At 37.4% G+C, this 16,704-nt stretch overlaps 1 long non-coding RNA gene across 1 annotated transcript; it reads left to right on the plus strand.

Annotated features, from left to right (window-relative positions):
- Positions 1–7,264: 7,264 nt before the first annotated feature.
- Positions 7,265–16,401, plus strand: LOC140609492 (uncharacterized). Its single transcript, XR_012011312.1, has 3 exons — positions 7,265–7,662; positions 12,255–12,376; positions 15,400–16,401. It is a non-coding gene; the product is annotated as an uncharacterized lncRNA (long non-coding RNA).
- Positions 16,402–16,704: the final 303 nt, after the last annotated feature.

The following is a 16,704-nucleotide window of genomic DNA, read 5'->3' on the forward strand; positions in this document are numbered from 1 at the left end:
ATTTTACATCAGTATAAGACACCTGTTATGATTCATGAACCAACATTGATACATTAACTAAATTTATTCAGATTTCCTTGGTTTTTACCTAATGTTCTTCTCTGTTCCATGATCCCATCCAGGATAACATATTACATTTAGTCATCATGTTTATTCATGTCTCTGCTGTGACAATTTCTCAAACTTTCCTTGTATGCCTCTCTGACTGCTGATTACCAATGCTGAGAAAGTGCCTACCATACACCTGGTATTCAAAATATCTGCTGAGTGTGTGTAAATGAATTAATAGCTTGAGTGAGGAATTCACAATTAGTGTTATATTACTTTGCATTTGTTTAGGACTTTATAATCTATCTTATTCCTTATCCTGGTAATCCTGGGAGGTAGGTCATGGGGACATGTATTACAACCTGGGAGACCGAAGGTTCAGAGAAGTTAGTGAGTTGCCTTCGATACAGGAATGCTGAGATTACACCCTTGGTTCTCTGATTATCCTATTCTCAGTGGAAAGGATGGACCGAGAAAGAAAATACCATCATGGCCAATTCTATCTTAGGTGGTGGGTAAATCAAATGCCGAAGGCCTCTATATAATCTTCACTGGAATACAATACAACAAAAGTCGAATAAACAAACACAATATACAATAGAGCAGACAGACAAAATTAGATTTATGTTTGACTCTAGAATTAGGTCAAATTGACTTTACAGATGTACATTTTTTCAACAAACACATAAACTTTTATCTGCTGAGTGAATATTTAATGACTCTTAATTGCATGTACATTGTTAAGGTTTAATTAGAAGATGTACCTTATTAGCCTAAGGCAAAATTTTAAGAAGAAGAACCACAGTAGAATTGCTATGGCTTTGGTAAAACATGTTAATACTTGTTAATCCTGGCAAAGGTAAATTAGTGGGATGTCAATTACACAGTTAATTTCTGGTGTTATAGAACAATCAAATGTTTAAAAGATAGAAATCTAAATTCTAAGATTTTTATAGGAATTACTTCTTTATTATAAATAATAGTATACACTTTTATAGCTGGAAGGGACTTCTGTAATTTAACCTGTCATTTTATAAGTGAGGATGCAAAAGGTGAAAGAAGTTGAGTAATTTCCCTAAGTCAACATCAACCAGTTTGGTGGTAAAAGGTAAGTCTTGATCTCAGGCTTTCATTCCAGTGTTCTTTCACTTCCTCAAATTGTGTGCCTAATACCTAAAGCAAAGGAATATCAATTGAGTTGATATTCTGTTTTTTTAAAATACTTATTTATTTGATAGAGAGAGGATGAGAGAGGGAGTATGAGGTGGGGGAGGAGCAGTGGCAGAGGGAGACAAGCAGACTTCCAGCAGAGTGGGGAGCACAACTCAGGACTCAATCCCAGGACCTGGAGATCATGACCTGAGCCAAAATCAAGGACAGAACACTTAACCAACTGAGGCACCCAGGAACCCCATTGAGTTGATATTCTAATAATAAAACTTACCTCTTTAATATAAGTATAACAATTCATTGCCTTCTAAAAAGTGATGGATCAATTTTTAATGATGAGCAAATACTATTACTTCTACCTATCAAACTTGTATTGGATGGAAAAGGGCATGATCCCCAAATTTTTATGGAAAACTATAAAGGAGAAGTAATATGCTTGGGTCAATTAACCCTTCTGTTGAATATTCATTATATTCCTCCTTAGGAGAAAAATTAGCAACCTTTGTGGATGCTTCTGAAATAGGAACAGTATCCTAGAATAATGAAGTGTTTTAGATACCAAATCAATACTTGCCATATTTGAGTGACACAATGATTTAAAATACCATTATAAGTAACTAAGAAACATGAAGGACTCTCTTCATGATAAAGAATGGGTGGGACTCCCTACTACCATTACCATCCTCCTATATTGCAGGAATGTATAATGCAATAGCCGAGCCTACCTAAGCTGGCGAATGTTATTTTTCAGCTCCACATGAGATGCGTAATGCCTCCTGACCTGATTAAAAAAGCTTATTTGAAGGCAAATGCTATAGCTCAAAATGTTATATGGCATTTGGTGACGTTGAGTAGGCTTATGTCATAAGAATGGGAAAACCCTACTGATTCAGGGAAAGAGACAGAGGAAGGTTTTTTTTGTTGTTAACAAATTGAGTTACTTCAGATTTCTGACCAAGCAGGTTATTGAAAACCAGTGTGTTCGGGAGAGATGATAGCCTGGACATAAAATAAAGAAGCCCATTAAGAACTGTGATAAGGCTTTTGGGGCAATTCCCAGCTTTACTTTATCCTATCAGCCAAGGTAAATGTGAATGATTATCAAGAGAGCCCAGGTCATGATGAGGGGAAGGCAAATCCCCAATTACATAAGGAAGTAACAGCTATCTATAAAGTTAGACTGCGACATGCCTTCCTATTTAATGAACTGATTTATTTGTAAGCAATGTATGTTTTTTTTTCCACAAACACAGCCACAGACTTGTTCATTTTTGTTAAGAAACTAATAGATGCAAGAAATATTAAGGTATTTGCTCAAGGACAACATTTGAGCTGTCTACAACCAGAGGATTGCAGAACCCCTGTGGTTAGATAGATTAGTCAGGGAGTCAGCATTTATTGAGTTTTCTCTATGCCCCTGGTTTGGGAAGTAGAAAGAAAGTCAGAGACATAGTTAACTGTAGACAAGAAATTTACAATGAAATCTTAGACTATAAATTAGGGAGCTACCTCTTGTGTGACTTTGGGCAGACCATTCAACTTTTCAAACTTTGCTTGTTGCAGGAACAAAATCTTTGCTCTTGGAAGAATCATAGCACAATGTTTAAGACCACAGGCTTTAGATTTAGATCCAGACCAAACTACAGTTGGTTCTTAGTCAAATTTACTAGTTATGTGATTTGGGCAAGTGATTTAACTTTTCTATGGTGCCTGATATGTAGAAGGGCTCCATAAATGGTAGCCATTGTTAATAAGAATGACAGATAAAGTTTTATTAAACATTAATCAGAGAGTAGTGTATAAGTACCAAGAAATTTGCAAGCTCGTTACTGTAAGTAGGAGAAACAAGGAAATTCATCATTATTTATGACAACTGTAAATATGTACCTCCACCAACAGAACTGTGGCATACTGTGGAGATAACAGTATGATATATCACAATAGTACAAGGATATTCATGGCTGATTATTTGAAATAGCAAAGATTTGGAAAAAACTTAAATGTCTCTAATAAAAAATTGTAATAGTTTATTGAATGTTAACTATATTCCAAGTACTATTGACTATTGTAGGTTTTAAAATGAATAATCTCTTTCCCACAAACCTTTATGAAGTACGTACCATTATGACCCCTACTTAACATATAGTCGTGTCAAAGAACTTATGTATATTTATATGTAGTCTCCTGAAATGTTGTTGTTCAAACAAAAAGAAGCAAATTCAAAAATTCTCTCTGTCTCTTTCTCCCTTTCTCTCACATGTACACATATATAAAAGTGGTCAGATTGGATTTTTAAAAATATTTTATTTATTTATTCATGAGAAACACAGAGAGAGAGAGACAGAGACAGAGAGAGACAGAGACAGAGACACAGGCAGAGGGAGAAGCAGGCTCCATGGAATCTGACGTGGGACTCCATCCCCGGTCTCCAGGATCATACCCTGGGCTGAAGGCAGTGCTAAACCGCTGAGCCACCCAGGCTGCCCTCAGATTGGATTTAAAGAATTAACCCAGCAATAGATTTCTTATAAGAGATTCAGTTTAAATATAAGGACACAGGAAAGCTAAAAGGAGAGGAAAAGACAGCATTCAGACACAATATACAAAAATCAATTGTATTTCTAATACCAACACTAAAACATAAAAATAAAATATTAAAAATATTATCTGCAAAAGAATAAAATATATCAAGCACTTTGTAGCATATCAAATGGAAATATTTAAAAGTTCTATACTAAATGGTACAAAATGTTATTAAGATCTATAAAGAAGACCCAAATGACTGGAGGCATATGCCATGCTAATGGATTAGAAGGCTAAATAGTATAATGATGCTAATTCTTCCAAAACTGATTTATAGAGTCACTGTAACCTCAATCACTAATCCCAGTTGGGAGATGTGTGTTTGTATGTGTGTGTGTGTGTGTGAAGTTTGAAAAGTTCATGCTAAAATGTATACAGAATATAAAGGGTTAAGAAATAACCGATGCAATCTTGAAGAAGAGGAGGAACATAACTTGAAGATCTAAGCTACCAGACATAGTAATGACTAACAAACTGGTATTAGTTCAAGGATAGACAATAAACCAATGGAATAGACTAGAATTCAGAAACAGATCCAAACACATAGGGTCACCTGATGTTTGACAAAGCTGACATTACAGAGCAATAGGGAAAAGATGACAATTATTTTTTTCAATAAATGGTGCTGGGTCAATTGGATATCCATTTGGAAACAAATGAATGTTGAACCTTTTATCTCGCACCATCCACAAAATTCAATGCTAGTTGGATTGTAGATCTAAATGTGAAAGGTAAAAAAATAAAGCTTTTAGGAGAAAACTTCAGAGCATATGTCATGACCTTGGGACAGGAAAAGATTTCTTAAACAGGGCACAAAAAACACTAATCATAAAAGGAAAAAAAAAGGATACATTGGATTACATTAAAATTAAGAACTTCTAGTCATCAAAAGACACTGGTAAGGGAGGGAAAAGTCAAGCTAGAGTGGGAGAAATTATTGACACTAACATATTCCAGGCAAAACTTTATACCCAGAATATAAAGGACTCCTATGAAACAACAATTAAAAGCAAAGCACCCAACATAAAAATGGGTATGACTGAATGGCACTAAACAAAAGATAACCCAATGGCCACAGGAAATGCACAAATTCAAACATAAACTGCAATGAGACACATTTTCATGCTCACCAGAAAGGCTAAACTAGAAATATAGGCCCCATCAATAGAAGTAAGGAGTGCAGTGATGAAGCTAACTTGCATTCTGACAGCGTAAATCAGGACAATCACCTTGAAAAACTATTTGGCAGTATCAACTAAAGCTGAATATGTATATTCCTGTAAAAACATGACGAACACTTTGTTCTGCTCTCATATGAATAAGCACATGTACCCATCACTTACACAGAGATGACAAAATAGTCTGCACCCTGAGATACTGCAAGATCAACAGCCCACCTGTGCAGTTCTGGAACTCAAAATAAATGAAACCTTGAATTTTCCCTATATGCCTTGCCTGCCTTGCAAAAACAACTTTATCACTGACTTTTGTGGTGCTAATATCTGAAAATGGGCCATGACCTTTGTGGATATGATAATCATGTGAGAAAGTTGTTCTTTTCCATCACAAAGAGATGAATCAACTAATGTGAACCTGGAAATCTTGAGGGATTTTTCGTGGTTAAACAATCTCTTGGTTTTTCTGTTTTAGTGAGTCTGAAGCCTGTTTTTGTTGAGTCTTTTACGCCACTTTACAAATAATCATCTTTTCTTCTTAGATCTACAAGTCTTCTTTTGACAATCTTAAAACAGACTAATTCTGCTCCTAGTCACAGACACAACACAGTGAATATGTATGTTAACGTGCATGACTGTTCACAGGAGAACATAAATAAATGAATTGTGGTATAAAATGGACTGGATAGGATGGATAAATGAATACAGTTTATATATTTGATGGAATATTATACAACATGAGAATAAACAAGCCATTATCACGTGCAACAAGAAACGTCTATCTCAACAAACATAGTTTTGAACAAAAGAGTCCAGACACATAAAATACTTACTTTATGAGTCCATTTGTATAAAATTTTAAAACAAGGCAATTTATTCATGGTGATAGATGTCAGGATAGTGAGATATGATTACCTTTAGGAGTGGATAATGATTAACTTCAGGAGTGATTCACGTGCTGCTAATATTCTTTCTTGACCTACATGCTGGTTACATGGATGTAGTCACTTAATGAAAATTCATCAAAGCTTACAGTTAAGATCTGTGCACTTTTTAGTGACTATGTCATGCTTAAAGACTATTTTAAAATGGAAAAGGACCTAGATTGATGATAGAAAGACAAAGGTGTATGCCATGACATGATGGTATGAGGAGCAGCTCAGTGATCACAGGCTGACTGTGAGTGAGGCTGGTCTGACTTGTGTGGAGAAGAGAAGTTGTGTGTATGAAAGAAATAATCTGAACACATCTTAAAATAAATCCTTCCTCAAACCTGGGAAGACTTTGGTCAGGGATGATGGGGATGGGGGTGAGGGCTGGGCTGGTAGTGGTCTGAAATAGTCATGACAAATAGAAAATTAGATTGCATCAATGAGAATGAAAAGTGACTTGGGCTATAGTGTGAGGAAGGCAAAAGAGAGTCAACGTGCTCAGTCAGGGTTCCAGCCTTGTCAGGGGTTGATGATCAATACATTTTAATCTGCGTGCTTATTTCCTTTAATCTGGCTCATGATTAAATAGGTCAGCTTAATGCATCTATACATTTCATGCATGTAATATCCTTACAGGATGGCTGTGAATGTAGCTGCAGCAGGCTACACAACTGCAGCCTTATTTGCTAGAGCTTCCTGACCATAATCCGAAAATGCATGGATCAAGTACTAGCCAGTATTTAATGATCAGTTCCTAGATATTCAGGCAATGGGAAAATAGGATAAAAAATAAGATATTAGGTCTTCAGAAAAGCTAACAACATACATGGAGATATAAGGCTACCACATATAAAACTACTGAGTGGGTATAGGAACAGCATTTCAGTGCCTACCTTGTGTGAAGGGCTCACACCCAAATACTCAGCAACGGTTCTCAGCTGTGTAAAGGGACCACAGGGTGTAGTACCAGGAAACATCTGGGAGAATTTTCTTGACAGCAGGAATGGAACTGCATATGTCTTTTTGTTGTTTTAAAAGATTTTATTTTTAATCTCTACACCCAACATGGGGCTTGAATTAAAAACCCTCAGATCAAGAGTTGCATGCTCTACCGACTATGCCAGCCAGGTGCCCCCTGGAACTGCACATATCTTTATGTTACAGTCATATTTAGATCATTCATGATATCAAATGTGTTTTTACACAGGTGTGGGGACTAATTATTATTTTCTAGCATATCCAAGTAGGATACCAACATGATGACCTTAAGGAACAAAGCCTATGACATGGAACATGGAAGATTCTAGATTGGAACTTATCTCGATGCAGTCATTCTGACATTTTTCCTATGAAATGGAACATGAATCACACTTTGGAGCCCTAAGGGACACCCCTACTTATCATAACACAGAAAGCCAATGTGCCCACTCTTCCACTTTAAAAGGAACAACTGAGCTGCACAAGTCACAAAAATCAAGATGGTGTCAGAAATAGTGAATTTCACATTCAGAACCAGCAAAACAACTATCAGATGGGGAGTCCGGCATTGAGGTGACTGGGTTTTGGTGCTCTCACAGGAATCAAAGATATTATGAATAAGGATTCACAAGCAGATATAAGGACCCCTATAGATTTCCAGAAATACTTGGGTAGAGTCACCACAAGAAAAGACCGATCTATCTTTCAATGGAAGGGATCAGAGCATCAAAATTGGAAGCATTCATGTAAATGTCACTTCATCTATTCCCTCAAAGGTATTTATTGAGAATGTATTCCCATGCCAGGCATGATTTAGTCCCTGGGCATATGGCAGTAGATAAAATAAAGAAGGGGCCTTCTTTCAAAGAGATTATATTCTAGTGGAGAGAGAAAGAATATAAACTTGAGAACAAACAAGTAAGTTAAGGAAAAGGGCTACAAATTAAAAATAAAATGGCAAAGGCATGAGGAGTGCTTGGAACAGGTGCGTCCTTCAGCCAGGACTGCTAGCTGGCCCACTGTGTGGACCTAAATGATGAGAAGGAGGGAGCAGCGAGAAGATGGGGAGAGAAGCCACAGCATACGTTGAGAAGCCTTAGACATGCTGGTTTCAGTAGTACTGGGAACTGACTTCACATCTAGGTCACTGTTAAATGTATAAACAACAACTGTCACCAAAGCTTCCTGGGGAAGTCCTATAGCCTCTGATATATGCTAATGAATGCACTGGAGTCGAAGGAGAAAGACAATTAGAGAAATTGTGCTAAGTCAGCAGTGCCCTTGCATTGATAACATGTCTGAGGACAACCTATCCTGAGGCACTCCCAAGCTCTATCCTGACAGGCACATGCAGAGCTAAAATAATCCTTGAATCCTGTGTGACTCTGAAGCCCTAACAGTGCACTGAAACACCTCTACCATGCAGCCACATTGAATGTCAGTACAGTATCCCCATGTTTCAGCAGAAAGAGCTCAGACCCAGAGTTTGAAGACATGAATTTAGGTCTGGACTCTACCTGTCAAAACTGAGTAAATTTAGACAAGCTACATTCTTCATCTATAACCATAAGGATGACACCAAGATCACAGAGTTTTGCAATGATGAGATGAGATCAACACCTATAAACATGTTTTGTTCATTCCAAAACATAATGCAAGTATTTGTCATCAGAATCTGTGTATCCTGAACCAAATCCAGCCCCAGTATAGAATAATCAACCTCTGAAATGCTTACTATAATTGATATATCCTTTATTTTTTGTCTTTCACTTGTATTTTTAATTTAAATTCAATTAATTAACATATGGTATATTATTAGTTTCAGAGGTAGAGATCAGTGATTTAGCAGTTGCATGTAATTCCCATGCTGATTCCATCACATGCCCTCCTTAATGACCATCATCCAGTTACCCCAACCCCCTTCCAGCGACCCTCATATGCAACAAACTAAGATATATCCTTTATATCCTTTCTTTCCGAGTGAATTGCCGATTGAGAAAAGCTGATTGGCATCTTTAGATGAAGCACCTGACTCTGGCTTCTCTCTATAAGGACAAATCAATTCTCAATTTCTTGGTTCGGGTACTGTGTTTATCCAGTGCATTGTACACAAGTTCTGGGCATGATTCCATTCAGCCCTAAGCAATTCGCATTAAAAATATTCGAGCCACACCTCTGCTCATTCACTTCTGTTTCCGATGGTGCCTGTGGCTATTCCTGACTCATCATTCGGTGTCCAAGTGAAAGGGAGGAGGACTGCAGCTGGAATGTTCCTTATGACAGTGGCCAAAGCAATTCCATGTATTAAATAATAAATAGTCCTGCCGTAGGTCATACTTTTCTGGTTGCCTATCTTCCTCTTTTCTTATATTTTTTCTTTCTTTCTTTCTTCTCTTTCTCCTCCTTCTTCTTCTCCTTCTTCTTTTAGAGGGTGAGTTATTACTTTCCAAAAAAATGAATCATGGGGCTACCTATCTCTGAAAGTAAGGTATACCTGGACAGTACAGCTTTATACTGAATCTTGTTATTTTTAGTACAAAATGAATGGAATGCAAAGAACAGAGCCTCCACAGATGGTTTAAACCACGTATAAGTGAATAGTTATTATGAAGCCACATATGGCCTACCCAGCTTCATAGACTCATTGTTTAATGTCAAAGCAAAAGGATTCAAGATGTAAAAGGCTCCCAGGGGCTCCACAGTGTTTATAAGAAAGCTAGACTTGGGCCTTTCAGTCAGGTGGTCCCAGGGCTATTCTCTCATACACGGAGCTCACTCTTGAGAAGTTAGGCCATCTGGGGCCACCATTCACCTGCTGTATTAGCTTCCTATTGCTATTTTAACAAATTGCCACATACATAGAGGCTTCAAAGAACACAAATTTATTCTCTAACGGTTCTGAAGTTTAGAAGTTAAAAATGAGTCTTATATGGCTAAAATCAAGACGTTGGCAAGGCTGATTTCTTATAGAGAATCCAGGGAGAATCAACTCCATGGCTCCTCCAAACTACTAAAGCCTGCCAGCATTTCTTGGGTTGTGGCACACATCACTTCAATCTCTGCTTCTGTGGTCACATTGCCTTCCTCTCTTACTGACTTCAAACTCCTGCCTCTCTCTTATACAGACTCTTGTGATTATATCAGACCCACCCAGATAATTTGGGATCATCTCCCCATCTCAAGATCCTTAATCACAACTGTGAAGTCCCTTTTGCCATATAAAGTAACATTTACAGATTCTTTTTTTTTTAAGATTTATGTTTTTTTAAAGGTTTTATTTATTCATGTGTGACAGACAGAGAGAGATTGAGAGAGAGAGAGAGAGCAGAGACATAGGCAGAGGGAGAAGCAGGCTCCATGCAGGGAGCCCGACGGGGAACTCGATCCCGGGACTCCAGGATCACGCCCTGAGCGGAAGGCAAGGGCTAAACCGCTGAGCCACCCAGGGATCCCCACATTCACAGATACTTGAGATTAGGATGTGGACATCTTTGAGAATCATTATATCCATTATTGGGTGCCCAGTTCAAGTTGTCCTGCTTACCTGAGGATGAGAAGGAATCTTCTAAACAGAGAAAAAGAGAGTTCAGACTGGCTTAAACTGATAGGAGTTAATCATATTTTCTTCTTTCCTCTATTCCAACAGCTTAACTAGTTCTTGACATACAATATTCCTCTAAGTGAGAAAGACTGCTAATTGTCCCCCCAATATGCATGTCACACTTTGTCCTTTGTCAGTAGAAAACCCTGGTATAGTTGAACACAAGGCTGCTTACGATTAGGTATTTTCAAGTTCTGGATAATGGAAGCAGAAGAGAAGTGTACAACTTTCAGACTATGGTTCTAGAGTAAAACAGTGGGCTCTTCTTCCCTCTCTCCTTCCTGGTGGCTCGCATTACAATGTGGTAATGGGAAGTGAAACTGTTGGAAAAGACCATGAGACAGAAGTCATGAGCCGAGCACCAACAGGGTAGATGGAGCCTTGGGTCCTTGAAAGAGTGGAACTATCTGATCAGCCCGGTAGTACGTGCTCAGATTATTTACAGACAATTGAGTTACAGAACAATAAACTTCTTTCTTATTTGGGTATAGGAGCCAAACTCATATCCTAACATAGTTTTCTTTTTTTTTTTTTCTGAAGAGGGCACTAAGGGCTTCTTTCTTTTTTTTTAATTTTTTTTTTTTTTTAATTTATGATAGTCACAGAGAGAGAGAGAGAGAGAGAGAGAGGCAGAGACATAGGCAGAGGGAGAAGCAGGCTCCATACACCGGGAGCCCGACGTGGGATTCGATCCCGGGTCTCCAGGATCGAGCCCCGGGCCAAAGGCAGGCGCTAAACCGCTGCGCCACCCAGGGATCCCTAACATAGTTTTCAACATATGAGAACGAACTCATTCTTTTCACAGCTTTGCCACTAAATGGATATATGATCTTACATAGATCAGTTTGCCTCTCTGATCCTTAGTTCCTTTAGTTGAAAAATGGAATTGATAATAATATGTACCTCGTGTGTTGCAAACATTAAATAGGAGTGGACAAGTGGCCATCATTTGTGAACTCTAAGGCACTTTACAAATATAAGGGTTGAAAGTTTAAATGTAATTTCTGATTCCTCCTCAAACATGCTTGGCTTTTTAACATTTTATTGTCTAAAAGGCTCTGCCAATTTTCTCATTGACTTTCATTTACTTAATAAGGTCAGCAATATAATTTGTAGAATATATATAAACTTTTTTCTTCTAGGAGTTAATAAAACTATGTTTATTTTGAATGGAAAAACATAAGACCCATTAATTTTTATCTTCCTGCACTAGCCTTTGTAAAAATGTTTGGTCACCACAGTGTAGAAGAGGAAAACTTACCTTTCCTTCTACCCTTATTAGTTCTTGTCTTGGGGTACTTTAACAAAAGACAGATTAAGAGGAGAAAAATGTGCAAGTGTATTAGATGTTAAGTTTTACATTATACAGAAACCCTCAGAAGTAAATGAAGACCCAAAGGCCCAGTTAAAGTTGAATGTTTAAATGATTTGGGCAAATCGTAATAAACTATGAAAACATGATAAAACAAAGGGGTTGGCCTAGAGCACTTAGTATGCAAGTGAGTAGAAAGATAAGGGTTAGTTTCAGAGGCTTGTTAATACAGACTTTCCTCTGCATCTTTGGTGATGAGAATGTTGCTTTCCTCCTGGAAGAGGGTGGACTTTTCATATGGGGGTTTTATCTCCTCATCAGAGCACCCATTTTGCATCCGTGGTTTTCTTAAGTGCCTTTAGCTCAAAATAATCTTTATGCCAAAGTGGCATTTTGGGGGGTGGTATATTTTGCCACCCTTCACCAAGCTTAAACAATGTCTATTTCTCCAACAGTGACTACATGTAAAAGAACATGGTCACCCAACTGTGGATTCAGAAGGAATAACCTGAAAAGGAAATGTGAAAGTCCTGTGCTAGCTACAAATTAAGATACAGGAATTCAATGTATGAAAGAGGTAAAAGACCAACACTTTCCACACAAAGAAGGTCTAGAACACCTTGTCCAGGAAGCAGAAAGAGATCTCTGTAGTACATCCTGTCTCCCAGCTTCAGAGTCCTGAGCTGTAGATTAAGTCACAGCTTAAATTCTACATTTAGAATGTGCTCAGAGCAGAGGTTGGAAGAACACAAATGAAGAAGGGTGTACGTTGGTTGACAGACATGTTCTTCTAGTATCCCAGTGGCCATTTGAGTTTGGATCAGGGACTAGTACTGGCCAAGCAAGGACTCTATGAACTCCTCAGGTTGGCTCTTGATTACTTTTTATTCTTCATTTTCATTCCTTCCCTTTCTATCCTCTGTGGGATCAATTTGGTAAAATAAAATGAGCCTTTGGGAACCAGAGAAACAGGGTAATATTGAACTCTTACTTTTTGGCAATCAGCAGTATTTAAATGTTTTATCAATGTTTAATATGATGGGAGAATGAAATTAATATATGGTTCCTTTTGTTATCCTTTTGTCCACACATGTAAGACTCCTGCTTGCATTTTTTTTTCTTTTCTTAACAAAAGTTCTTTACTGACAAATTTTACCATGTTTCTATACAAATTTAAAGACAATCCTTAGTAAATAATAGAGTTTCAAATTTGCAACTCAGGGGTCACAGAGAACTTTTCTTCTGTTCCTTTTGTGTTTGGCATATATTGGGCACCTTTCAGGAGCTGTTACACATGCAAAGGGTTGTTCTTCTGGATGAATAACAAACTGGTGCAAGAAAAACCACCCAGTACACTGTAATTACAAACTGGAAACTCATAATTGGTGCATGAACCACTTCCTTTATGAGTTGTTCGGCTTTATTCACAACTTTTCTTGTTGGAAGGGCCATGTCTTCTGGCTCTGCCTTTAATAATGGTGATAATCATAATAACTGTAATAATGGAGCATTACTTTCTAATTACAAAGAAAATTTCTTCTGAAGGGCTCAGAGCACTTCACAGACATTATCTCATTCATTCTCATAACCTCTTTGTGCTGCTTGTCGGTCACTAGCATGGTCATAGTAACAGCTTGGTCATGTTCCACTTCTCCATACTCTCATAAAGCCAGGATGGCAAGGGGAACCTTGACACTTCCCAAACTCTGGTGGAAACTTTTGCCTATTTCTGAATAGGGTTAATTATGCAACTTTAGACATCAGTAATGCGACACAAAGCATTACATGCAAGCTACACCTTGTTGGAAGAGAAACTTTTCATGATTTCAGCCCATCCTTCTAAGGACACAAGGCTCTGCATTCTGTCAGTGGAGAGCTGCAAAATACACAGATTCACCCCTGTTGCTAATATCATCCTATTGTGCTCTATCACATAGTGGAGCCTAATGTGACTGATCAGTTCTCCAAAACAGGGCTCAGCAAACTGTGGTCCACAGGCCAAATCTGGATAAGAATGGTTTTTCTGTTTGTAAATAATTGTGCATGTAAAATAGTTATATAAGTCCCTAAATAATATCCTGGATTTCACCCCTTGGATTCTGAAATCTAAAATACTTACCACGTGGTTCTGTAAAAGTTTGCCAACCTCTACTCCTAAGAATAGGACACAGACATGAAAGCCTGGACAGTGGGAGGCGAGCAGCATGAATAATCCCTGAACACTTCCAGGGCATAATCAAGAAAGATCCTAACACTAAGATTCGCAATGCACCTGACAGAAAAAAAACATCAAGACCTGGCCATGATTCGCTAGTGCTCTATTTACCGCTTTAATTTCTCAGTTAGATTATTTCTTGGGTGTAAATTATACTTTTCCCCCCAAAAAAGTATATTTATAATATGGCTACACCAAGTGATACTTTTTTGTTTCCTCTTAAGGTTCATATCTCCAAGCCATTGTACTGCCATACAATTGCCAAGATAGTCACACTTATGTGTGTTTTTAACAGTATGTATTGCTTGTGTCTGGGCTGTTCTATTTGCACCAAAAAAAAAAAAAAAAAAGGATTAAAAGCATCATTATGACACACCTTAGAGATGTTTACTAGTCTTTACAGTCAGTGAGTAAGCAATGGGTGTGGTAGTTTTGACTTATTCACGTTCTCATGGTGTTTTGCTTTTCTGATCTCTCACATTTGGATGAAGCCTCAGTCTGTTTCAAGGCATTTAATATTCAGAACTTCGTAGAGACAGAGTCTGATAAAAACCTTCAGGAAAAGGACAACTGGTAATTGGGCCTAGTCTTCCTGAGCCACAAATGACAGTGGGACTATTTTGTTTCTGAGACTGGCACTGACTTTTTCCGGTCCTCATGTACCTCTTAGCTTGTCATTTTGCTTACTTTTTCCCCTCCTGTTCATTCCTCTCCTTTATTCCCCCCATTGGACCAAAAATATGTTGGAAACAAGGTAATAAATTAGACACTTTTATATTTTAAGATCAGCTTTCATTTAGTGAGGACTTTATAAGTATTTAGTACACTAGGAGAATAGTTTTCATTGCTGACTTTTGGGTCATGTCTACTGTTGGGTGCAACTGACGCAGTAAATAGAGTTGATTTTGACAAAGAAGGAATAAGGGCAAGGTTGAACACATGTTCCTCAGGCATAGTGTTCTTAATATGTGAGTATGTCACAACAACAAATCCAGTCCTACCTGTGTGCCTGGATATTGAGTATCACAGACAGACTTTAATTTGTCTTGTCCCCTTTCATGTTGCAGAGCAGAAAGGATGAGATGATATGCAATTGCTGGGGGAGCAGTCAATAGATCAGACCCGCAGTGTGTGTCTTGAGAATCATGTTGACTGCAAAAGGGATTAGTCACCAGTCACGGCACCCTGTAAACCAAGAAAACATTTTTAATGGCAACAGTTAACAGAAGACAGGAGGCAAATTGTAAAAATAATTATTGAAAGTCAATGTTAAAATTCTATTTGGAACTTTAAAAAGTAACCTTTGCTATGATCCCAGAGGCACAGGTAACAAAATAGAGATACACTGAACTTCATCAAAATTAAAAACATTTATGTCTCAACAGATATTATCAAGAAACAAAAAGGAGAAACCGACAGAATGGAAGAAAATACTTGTAAATCATACATCTGACAAGAGATTAATATCCACAGTATTTAAGTACTCCTATAACTCAACAACAACAAATAAACAACCCGATTTAAAAATAGGTAAAGAATTTGAACAGATGTTTTTCCAGAGAATATATGCAAATGACCAATAAGTATATAAAAAGATACTCAACATCATTTATCATTAGAGAAAAGCAAATCAAAACCACAATGAGATACCACTTCACATCTACTAAGGTGGCTATCATCATCATCATCATCATCATCGTCATCATCATCATCTTCAACTAGAAATAACAAATGCTGGGGGAAGATATGGTGAAAATAGAGCCCTTGTGCACTGCTGGTGGGATTGTAAAATGATGCTGCCATTATGAAAAAACAGTTTGGTGTTTCCTCAAAAAGGTAAATACAGTATCTCCCAGTAATTCCACTTCTAGGTCTATGTCCAAAAGGATCGAAAGCAGTAACTCAAACAGATTTCTGTACACTAGCATTCATAGCAGCATTATTCACCACAGCCAAAAGGTGCAGGCAACCCAAGTGTTCACAGATGAATGGATAAACAAAATGTGGTATATATACAATGGAATATACCCAGCCACAGAAATGAATGAAATTTCAACATGGGATACAATATAAATGGAACTTCAAAACATTGTGATTAATGAAATCAGCCAAACACATAAGGACAAATATTGTATGATTCCACTTATGTGTGGTACCTAGAATAAGCAAATTCATAGAGAGAGAAAGGAGAATAAAGGTTAGCAGGATCTACAGGCAAGGGAAAAGGAAAAGTTATTGGTTGATGGATATGGAGTTTATGTTGTGGATGATGAAAAAGTGTTGGGGATGATGAAAAAGTATTGGGTATGAATAGTAGTGACAGTCACATAACATTGTGAATACATTTAATTGCCACTGAATTGTACACTTACAAAAAATGATTAAAATGATGAATGCATGAAAAAAAAACAAAAAAAAATAAAATGATGAATGCATGTTATATTTTATGTATGTTTTATCTCAACAAAAGTAATTAAAAAAATCTTTGATATTCACTTCTATCTTCTTCTTCTTCTTCTTCTTCTTCTTCTTCTTCTTCTTCTTCTTCTTCTTCTTCTTCTTTTCCAAAAAGCTAACATTTTTATTCTTAGTTTGGGCTTTTGTTCTCATCATTAGGCAAGTAGTTTTCAAACTTGAAACTGACAGCAAAGCTCCCTGAAACAGCAGCTGTGATTCTGTGCTCCTCTCCA

This window comes from Canis lupus, chromosome 18 (genome assembly GCF_048164855.1).
Source record: "Canis lupus baileyi chromosome 18, mCanLup2.hap1, whole genome shotgun sequence".
Lineage (NCBI taxonomy): Eukaryota > Metazoa > Chordata > Mammalia > Carnivora > Canidae > Canis > Canis lupus.